General features: G+C 37.8%; 1 long non-coding RNA gene across 2 annotated transcripts; it reads left to right on the forward strand.

The window, feature by feature from the left end:
• The first annotated feature begins 389 nt into the window (after positions 1-389).
• LOC137038099 (uncharacterized) lies at positions 390-8,044 on the forward strand. 2 transcript variants are annotated; one of them, XR_010897379.1, is made up of 4 exons: positions 390-594; positions 1,841-1,950; positions 2,309-2,446; positions 6,332-8,044. It is a non-coding gene; the product is annotated as an uncharacterized lncRNA (long non-coding RNA). The 2 variants fall into 2 exon arrangements; XR_010897378.1 differs by lacking the exon at positions 2,309-2,446.
• Positions 8,045-8,660: the final 616 nt, after the last annotated feature.

The following is an 8,660-nucleotide window of genomic DNA, read 5'->3' on the forward strand; positions in this document are numbered from 1 at the left end:
ATAATCTATTTATTTTGTGCACCTGTTCTGTTGCTGGGTTTTTTTTTTTTAATTCTTTATTATTTACATTATAGGTACATTACTATGTCATGATTTTGTACTGGTAACGTACTTAGTTTATCAGTCAAAATAATTAGCAATCAATTACATATTTCAAATAAATGTTTTGCGTGTGTATGTGTGTAGAATGGCAATGAATTCATAGTTTATTTTTAAACAATTGCTTGTCCAGAACCATGTATAACAACTTTTGATCAGCGATTTAAAACCTCTACCAGCGGACACAATTTCATAGGCAGACAGGATTAGTCAAGACACCGGATTAGAGCGAGCTGAGAGTGACGCGATGAAGAACGCGCTACAGCACGCAACAGTTTCAGAACCACGTCGTCCACATAACCGGAAGTGAGCAGCGCTACCCACACGCGTGATTTTCTTTCGTTAAATATAAGCTTTTTACGGCAGTTTTCACATGGATATTAATCGGAACGATGTCTAAAATATTTAACAACAATACTTTTTAATAAAGTCACCATACTTTTCTTTTCATATCCTTGAAACATGCATTTAAGCCAATAAGACAATCCTGATGTGGTGAGTGAATACACGTTTTATCATGAAAGCTAAACATACTTTTTTTTGCATTTGTCAAAATATATTATTTGTCGTAATATTAAACAATTATTAGTTAATAAAACGTATTAATTTCGTTTTCATGGATGACAAGACTAATCCTATCGAGTCTTTCTGCAGAAATGCCATGATATGGGCATAAGAGTCACAAGTTCAGCCATTTAAATATGTTTTAAACCTATTATTTTCCCTATATGTTTTCGTGCAGAAAAACATGTTTCACTTGTTCAAGGCCTTGAACATGAACGTGAAAGAAATAATATGACTGAATATACAGTCAAATGGGAAACACTTTACAACATGTTACACATTCATTAATATATTTTTAAAATAATAAAAAATTGTATAGTTGAAGTAATAGTAAACTACAGTTTTTGTGTCCATTAACATTAAATCTCCTCATACTATGTCTCGTCATACTATGTCCTAGTATTATTTTTAACATGAATGTGAAGGAAATACATACATAGGCTACACTACCGGTCAAAAGTTTCAGACCAGTAGCATTTTTAAATGTTTTTAAACGATTGGATAGCGCTGAAACCAACCGGAGCAACGAAGGTGAAACGGAGCTTGTTGATAGATTAAACATTCGCCATATCCAGTCGGACAAATGGTAAAATACATACAATAAATAGACAATAAAACAAACAAATGAAATACAGTGCTTAAATCTCAGGAAGGTCTAACATTACTGTTCAGGTAATGGCCTACAAAATACATCTAATAAAGTTATCAAATATAAAATAACACTAGTTTTCACTGTACAGATTAATAGATTCATAAATATATATATTATAAATATAAAAACTCCTCAATTTGTAATTAATTTTAACCGTGTATGTCACTGAGTTTCTTTGTATGAGCTGTGTTCATGTGTTGTGATTTCTCCTCGAGAGGCTACTAAAAGTTTGCTCAAAAGTATTTCCTTCTCAAGCAAGGCAGAATTTGACTTAGTAGGAGCAGATCGGGAGTGGCTTTTGGACGGCAACATGCCCAGTGCATTATGGGTGTTGAAGTTTTCTGACTTGTTTGCCTAAAAGCCTTTCTACTGCATAGGCAGCCAACTTTTATTTAAATCCCATTTTGCCAGCAATGAATTACCCCTTTGAATACGCTTCACTTGGTTTGATCAAATGGGTTGTGGATGTCATTTCATGTTGAGCTTGATTTAATTGGGCCTTTTTTATCGGTTTTTTTTTTTCAGGGAAAGGTGGAGCTGACTTTGGAGATTGTGAATGAGAAGGAAGCGGATGAGAGACCTGCTGGAAAAGGCAGAGATGAGCCCAATATGAATCCAAAACTCCATCCTCCCAAGTAATCGAACTCTCACTTAAATAAGTTTATTGTTCTGTGTGTTAACAGAAGATGATTACAAGATTTGTTTCTCTTTTAAACCTCTCAGGCGACCTGAAACCTCGTTCTTTTGGTTCACAAGTCCATGCAAGACGTGCAAATTCATAGTGTGGCGCAAATTTAAGTGGCTGTTCATCGGCCTGGTTGTGCTAGTCTTAAGGCATCTTTACACAGAAACCGATTCTGCAGGAGCATAAAATCACAAAAATGTGCATTTACACAGACCGTTTAATCCTTCTCTGAAGCGGCATAAATGCATTTACGGCATTGAAGGAATTTTCCGTATTTGTGTTTTACCGGTCTTTTTCCATATTTTTAGTTGCGTTGCATTGTGGGAGCAAGAACCTCAGTCAGCGGGGCAAACAAATTTCTTTACACACACTAATCGCCATTACATGCATGGATCATCATCACTTTCAGTCAGATTTCGGAGTAGGATAAACCTCCCGCTTCTGAGGTAAACATTAAGAATTGTATTTTGTTTCTTTTGTCACATAACCTGTTTTAGAGCGTTAATTTGGTATTGTATTTTAGGTGCTATCTGACTCGTCTGTCAGACCCGTCGCGTTAACCGTTTTGTATGTTCTCAAATTTAGCTGATATTTGTGAAGATGCTCTATGTATTTGTTACTGTTTCAGTTTAATTTATTGAATTATCAACTTATATTTGTTGTTGGTGTCGTTTAAACTTTATGTAGTATTGTTCCAAGCTAGGCATAACATTAACTTTTGTAACAACGTTAAGCAGCTGTGGAAAATGAACTAACGTTAACGTTACAATACGTTGTGGGTATTGGACAGTTAAGGCATCTTTACACAGCAAACGCGGCACAGAAACCGATTCTGCAGCGGCATAAAATCACAAAAATTTAAAAATGTGCATTTACACAGACCGTTTAATCCTTCTCTGAATCGGCATAAATGCATTTACACAGGAATTAAAATCGCGGGTAACAATGCCTTGAACATTATTTAAAAAAAAAGTTTTTAAGTTTTAATAGTTTTAACAAAGTTTTATAAATTAATTTAAAACAAATAATGAAATAATGTCTAAAAATAGGCCAAAAATAAAAATACAGAGTTTTAAATAATTTTGTTCTGCTTGCTATATAGCGCTTTTGATGTTTGTCATAATTTTGTAGGCCTAGCCCAGTGGTTCCCCAACCTGTCCTGGAGGACCCCTAGCACTGCACATTTTGCATGTTTCCCTCATCAGACATACCGATCCAACTCATCAGCTCATTAGCAGAGATGGCAAGACCTGAAGTGGGTGTGTCTGATGAGGGAGACATAAGCTGTGTCTCATTTTGTCAAATTTCGAAGGCTGCGTCCTCCGGAGGACACGTCCTGTGTAGGATGCAGTATACGAAGTGTCCTCAATCAGAATTAAACGAGACGTCCTTCGTAGGACACACAGGCAGGAAGTATCACGTTGCTATGCCAACAAGTTCAGCCTCGTTGCACTCTCACGCCAGTTATATGAATGAAAATTATTTATAACTTGAAAATGACTATGAAATGTTTCTTGTCTTGACAGCAATGTACTGTTCTAAACGTTTAAAATGCACTAAACAGTTGTAATCCTGTTTACCAAAACTATCTGTTTGAGGTAATAGAAAAAAAACAACAAAAAAAGCTTGAACTACTTAATTTAAACACCACACCTACGCTCGCATGTATATCTGGCGGTGGTGCCGTTTTTTCATATAATAATAAAAAAAAATGACGGTTGTTAACGGAGACGCAAAGAATTGTGGGTTATCTCCTGCCGTGAAGGATACTCCTTGTGCACACTCCGAATTCCTGTGAAAGAAGGACGCATTCGAAGGTCGCATTTGGAGAGTCCTTCTCACTTTTTTGAAATGAGACGGCCTTATGACGTATGCACCCTTCAAATGCGACCTCCGGAGGACGCAGCCTTCTGAAATGAGACACCGCTATACTAAATGTGCAGTGCTGGGGGTCCTCCAGGACAGGTTTGGGAACCACTGGTCTAGCCTACTGTAATTCTGCAATTCTTCTATTTTAGGCTACGGTATTCTATAGTTATTTTATATTTCTTAATAAAATTGTGCTTGATTGACAATGCTATAAATAAAGTATTTTTAACATTATTACGGGTAGATTACCGCAGGATTAAAAGTGGACTTTAAAAGAAAGTCACTTTAGAGCAGTCACAACAAATGTTCAGGGGTGTCGCATCCGTGGAGGATACACCCACACTTCTTCCGGTGACAGGTTTCAACACCCGCTCTTTTTCCGCAGTTTTTCCGCAGTTTTCCACAAACGCGATACTGCAGTCGCTCCTCCGTTTCTCTGGCCGCTCTGTGTCTGCGCTCGCTGCGGCTGCTTCCCCTCCCTTTACATAATAGATATTTTATAGCTTAATGCTCTTTAAATATGTTGTTGCATTGTGAAAAGTCTCGGTGCGTAGGACGGACCTGTCCGCGGTCGTTCTCCGTGGTTCTGACCAAAGAAGAGCGCGGACTCTCCATTATAGCATCAGGCTGCACAGCCTATCTCTCTGAGCCCATAGTCTGTAAAAGTGGTCAGGAATGTAATATTTCCCCAAAACAAAGTTCAGTTCTCAGCTCGTATAACATGAGCTCGAATATTGGACAATTCTGTTTAATTGTGAACAGAAAAACGTTACACACGTCAATCCATACCGACGATTTTGGTTCGCTTCTTATTTATTAAATAGGCCTATATAGCCTACAGACAGTTAGGCTATTTAATTAAAAAATAATGTTATAGGCTAATATTTAAACATAGCCTAACTATGACATTATTGGCTATGTTTTCTTTAAGCCTTTGTCCAACGAAATTAAGCGCCGCCGCATTTTGTTCCTTTAGGACAGCGGGAACAACTCGCTCTGTAATTTTTTGCCATAGGCTACAGATAGCCTAGGTGCAATACATAGCCTAATTATAAACTATAAACTTTCTACTTTTATGTCACAATAACAACAAAGGCCGTGGATTCTGGGAACATATTGTTTATGCACTTCAAAAGTTACAAACGCTGTCTTAATTCATTTTTTGATTTTTTTTATTAAACTTTTATTAAAATTGTTATTAAAAACGATAAACTGCAAAAAGTTTGCTTCAAATTGTATGTGCGCTGATTTGTGGAGAAAAAGAAAAAAGATTATGACGGAAGAAATTGTTGAAGAGACAGAGGGAGTCAGGATTGTGTTCTGCACACTGTGTGATTGTCACTCGCGTGCTAGAGCACCGATTTGCCTGTGATCTCGGGCATTTGTCGGCGATTTCGCAAAACCTGTCGGCGACTCAAAATCGGGGCAAAAATCGGGCAGTGTGAACTAGGCTTAAGTGCTACTCAAGAGTCGCTGTCCATTTGCGAAGTGCTGTAATGTAACCTTATGGAATCGTTTCCTCTGAACGGTTCACCTAATAATTGTCATCTGATGTGGATTAGCAATCAAAACACGTCTATAAAGCAACTACCTACAGGCTGAGGTGCTGACAAAATGGCTGAAACAAAAATGATACCTTTCAAAAAGACTAAATCAATATCCTTCTAGAGGAGGTGGAGCGGGAAAAGATATTATTTTCAACAGATTTAAAGGGCATCGTACAAACAAAGAGAAACAAAACATCTGGGAGGACATTGCTACCAAATTAAAAGTTAAAAGTTAAATTATTAGTTCAAAGATCGGGTAAAGAGGTCTGCAAGAAATGGCAGGAGTTTGCAAGCCTGACAAAAAGGAAGAGGGCACTGCAGCATTATCACAATGCACTTGAGTAAAGTTAAAGGTGTAATCTGCCGGTTGTCCTGTAGGTGACCTCATAACTCTCTCTCCTTAGAGCTTTACAATTACTCCAGAGCACTCGCAGATCTACGATCATTTTCAAGTGCTACTTAAGTTACGATTAGGGCCGGGACTCGATTAAAAAAATTTATATTGAGATCACTCGTACGATTGTTTTTATGATCAACTTAGGCTTACGATGCTTTTGGGAAACGCAGCCCTGGCTGACTGGCGGTTGTATCGACAATGATGTAGTTTAAGGCGGCACAAGTTCGCGTTCATTTACGCTGAATCAAAACCGTTTCTACATCGCCTTTGGGCCGAGGTGGGTCAGACCCGGCATATTTTAAGTCTGCTTTGCGTCTTTACACAGAATTTTGAGCAGACACAGACCCGCTTTAGAGCCGCCTTAACTCGGCTGTGTAAAGGCACCTTTAGTGCTATTATTCATTGGGATCTTGTTGTATTCATTACCAGTAAAGACACACTTCATCAATTCTTTCACAAAGGTGATGTTTAGACTTAAGATGTACAATGCTAATTATTTTGTATTTATTTATTTTCAGAACTTCATCTCCATGAAAATTGTCAAACCCTTCAATTGAGTGCAGGAGGAGTTCAGCTTTTTGTCATTTTATTCATGTAATGTATTTGGCATTTCACACAGTGAACAGAAATGGTTCATTTTCTTTATGACAATCAGACCATTAATACAGTGTTGGTTTTGTTGTGGTTGTTTAGGTTTTTACCATTATTCACTCTTTGCACCATTATTAAATTCCATCATGAATTTTCAGTTTTTGGTTCAGGTTTCACTGATGTTTGTGTAGCAGGGTGAGTAAGTTCCCTCCCCTGTATTTAGTGATGGCCTATCAGCATTTGAGACCTGTCTATTTAAAACCCTGGGTCCTACCTGAGGGTGCGTCATTTCAAGCTCCGCCCCCAGGGCGAGGGCGTGCCACCATTCAGTGAGGGAATGTTTGGTCTGCAGCCCTGTGGTGACGTGTGCGTGCAGGCTTTTGTTATGTATAGGTAAGCTAAATGCTATTGTTTGTCCATGTTAATATGTTGTTTGTGGTAACTTTCGTTCATTCAATTCCAGTGGTTTTAATGTAAACATGAGCCGCGGTGATTCGTGCTGTGAGTAATTGTACAGCTATGCATTTCCGTGACAATCACTCGGTATGTATGGTTAAACCTTTTTGACTAACGTTTCAATTTAGTGAGCTAACCAATTGTTGTTTTAGCAGGAGAATCCGTTCCTTCACGGACGCTCGGCATAGATGATGCTGGGGTGACGATCTCCTTCATGAAACGCGTTTGAGCTCGCGCTGCTGTTTTGTTGCTACTACAAGTCCGACTGTTTTATTGCCACTCGGTTTTCCTGAATGTCTGCTGTTACCACAGTTTCATTTCTGTGCTGTTCAGTTTTATCAAGTTAATAGTAACTGTTTCTGAGATTATCGCCTTTGAGGTCTGAGCGGCCTTGCTGGCCGATCTGTTTCTGCCGACTGCCACCTGTTTGATTCTAGTGGCTGTATATCAGTACTGTGTGCATTCAGTCAACGTATGTCACCTCACTCTGACATTGTAACTGGACTGCCAGAAGTCCGAGTGAATGTTAAGTGTGAATTTGTATTTAATTTAATTTAGGGATATTTTCAATTGTTAATGTTTCATTTTGTATTGTTATTTTTGGTGTCTGTTCAGATTCTTTCTTTGTGTTTTTTTGTTACAGGAGCTGGGAGTTTCTGGAGGGTGACGTCCCGCTGCCATAGTGTGGTGTTCACACTTAGTGCTGTGTTTTCTTGTATCCAATCTTCACGTGTGGTATGGGCTTGTATTGTATCACGGGAGCGTTCTAAATTGGACAGTGGGCCCAACCCTCCAGATACCTCCGCTTCTGGTCATTTTGTATTATTTGTATTGTGTGTGTGTGTCGGATGCAGATTGGCAACTCCTGCTCTGAAGTTGTCTTTTATTCAAGATTGATACAATAAAGTAGTAATTTTTCATACATGCGACCTGCGTCTCTTCACCCATATAGATAACGAACCTGTGGTGTCTTAACCAAAGAGAATTTACTTGGTATCGTCCCTGGTGAATTTCCAGGGTGGCGTAGTCGCTGAAATAAATCTGTAACCCCTCCCGTCGGAATGCCACATTTGGAAACATTTGTACACAAACCATGAAGTGTTTTCTATTGTGAAAGTCTTTTATTGTATTATATTCTCAGATCATTTTAAAGTTTATTGGTTAAATGTTTAAAATTGTTAAATAAAGACATGGTAATATGTGTTTTAAGTGTGTCAATTTGTCTTGAATTAGATTTCATTATTTTGTCATTTTATCAATAAAAACATTATCTAAGGGCACACAAATGCAAGTATTCTGGGATTGTGATATGATCAGAGTTTACTGGATGGAGATTCAGAAGATTATTGGTAAATCTTTTGCCCTTTCTCTGAGTATCTTTTGAACTGTAAAGCTGCGTTTTCTCTGCGTTATGATTTTCACCTAAAGTCTAATGCTTTCTTGCATAAATGTTCTCCTAGAACTTAGGAATGTATGTTGAATGCCTTTAATCTCTTGAGTTCTGTTCATTCTGGTCCTGTCGCTCATTATACCTTCAGATTGTTCACCATTGTATAAGTTACAGTAAGATACCTGTCCCACTGTCGTGTTATTGTAAAAATATTGTAAAACAGAAACAAAAAATGGCATTTAAACATGGTATATTTTAGCAGTGAAAAAAAAAAAATTCAAATACATTTTATATTATTTATGTCCTTGTTCAAGCTCTTTTTCTGAACATCTGCATGATTGAAAATGTAATGTTGAGTTTCAGTTCAATAAAAAAGTGAATACCGGTAGTAAGTGACTTATATTTTAGAT

Source organism: Pseudorasbora parva, chromosome 13 (genome assembly GCF_024679245.1).
Source record: "Pseudorasbora parva isolate DD20220531a chromosome 13, ASM2467924v1, whole genome shotgun sequence".
NCBI classification, from domain to species: Eukaryota; Metazoa; Chordata; class Actinopteri; order Cypriniformes; family Gobionidae; genus Pseudorasbora; species Pseudorasbora parva.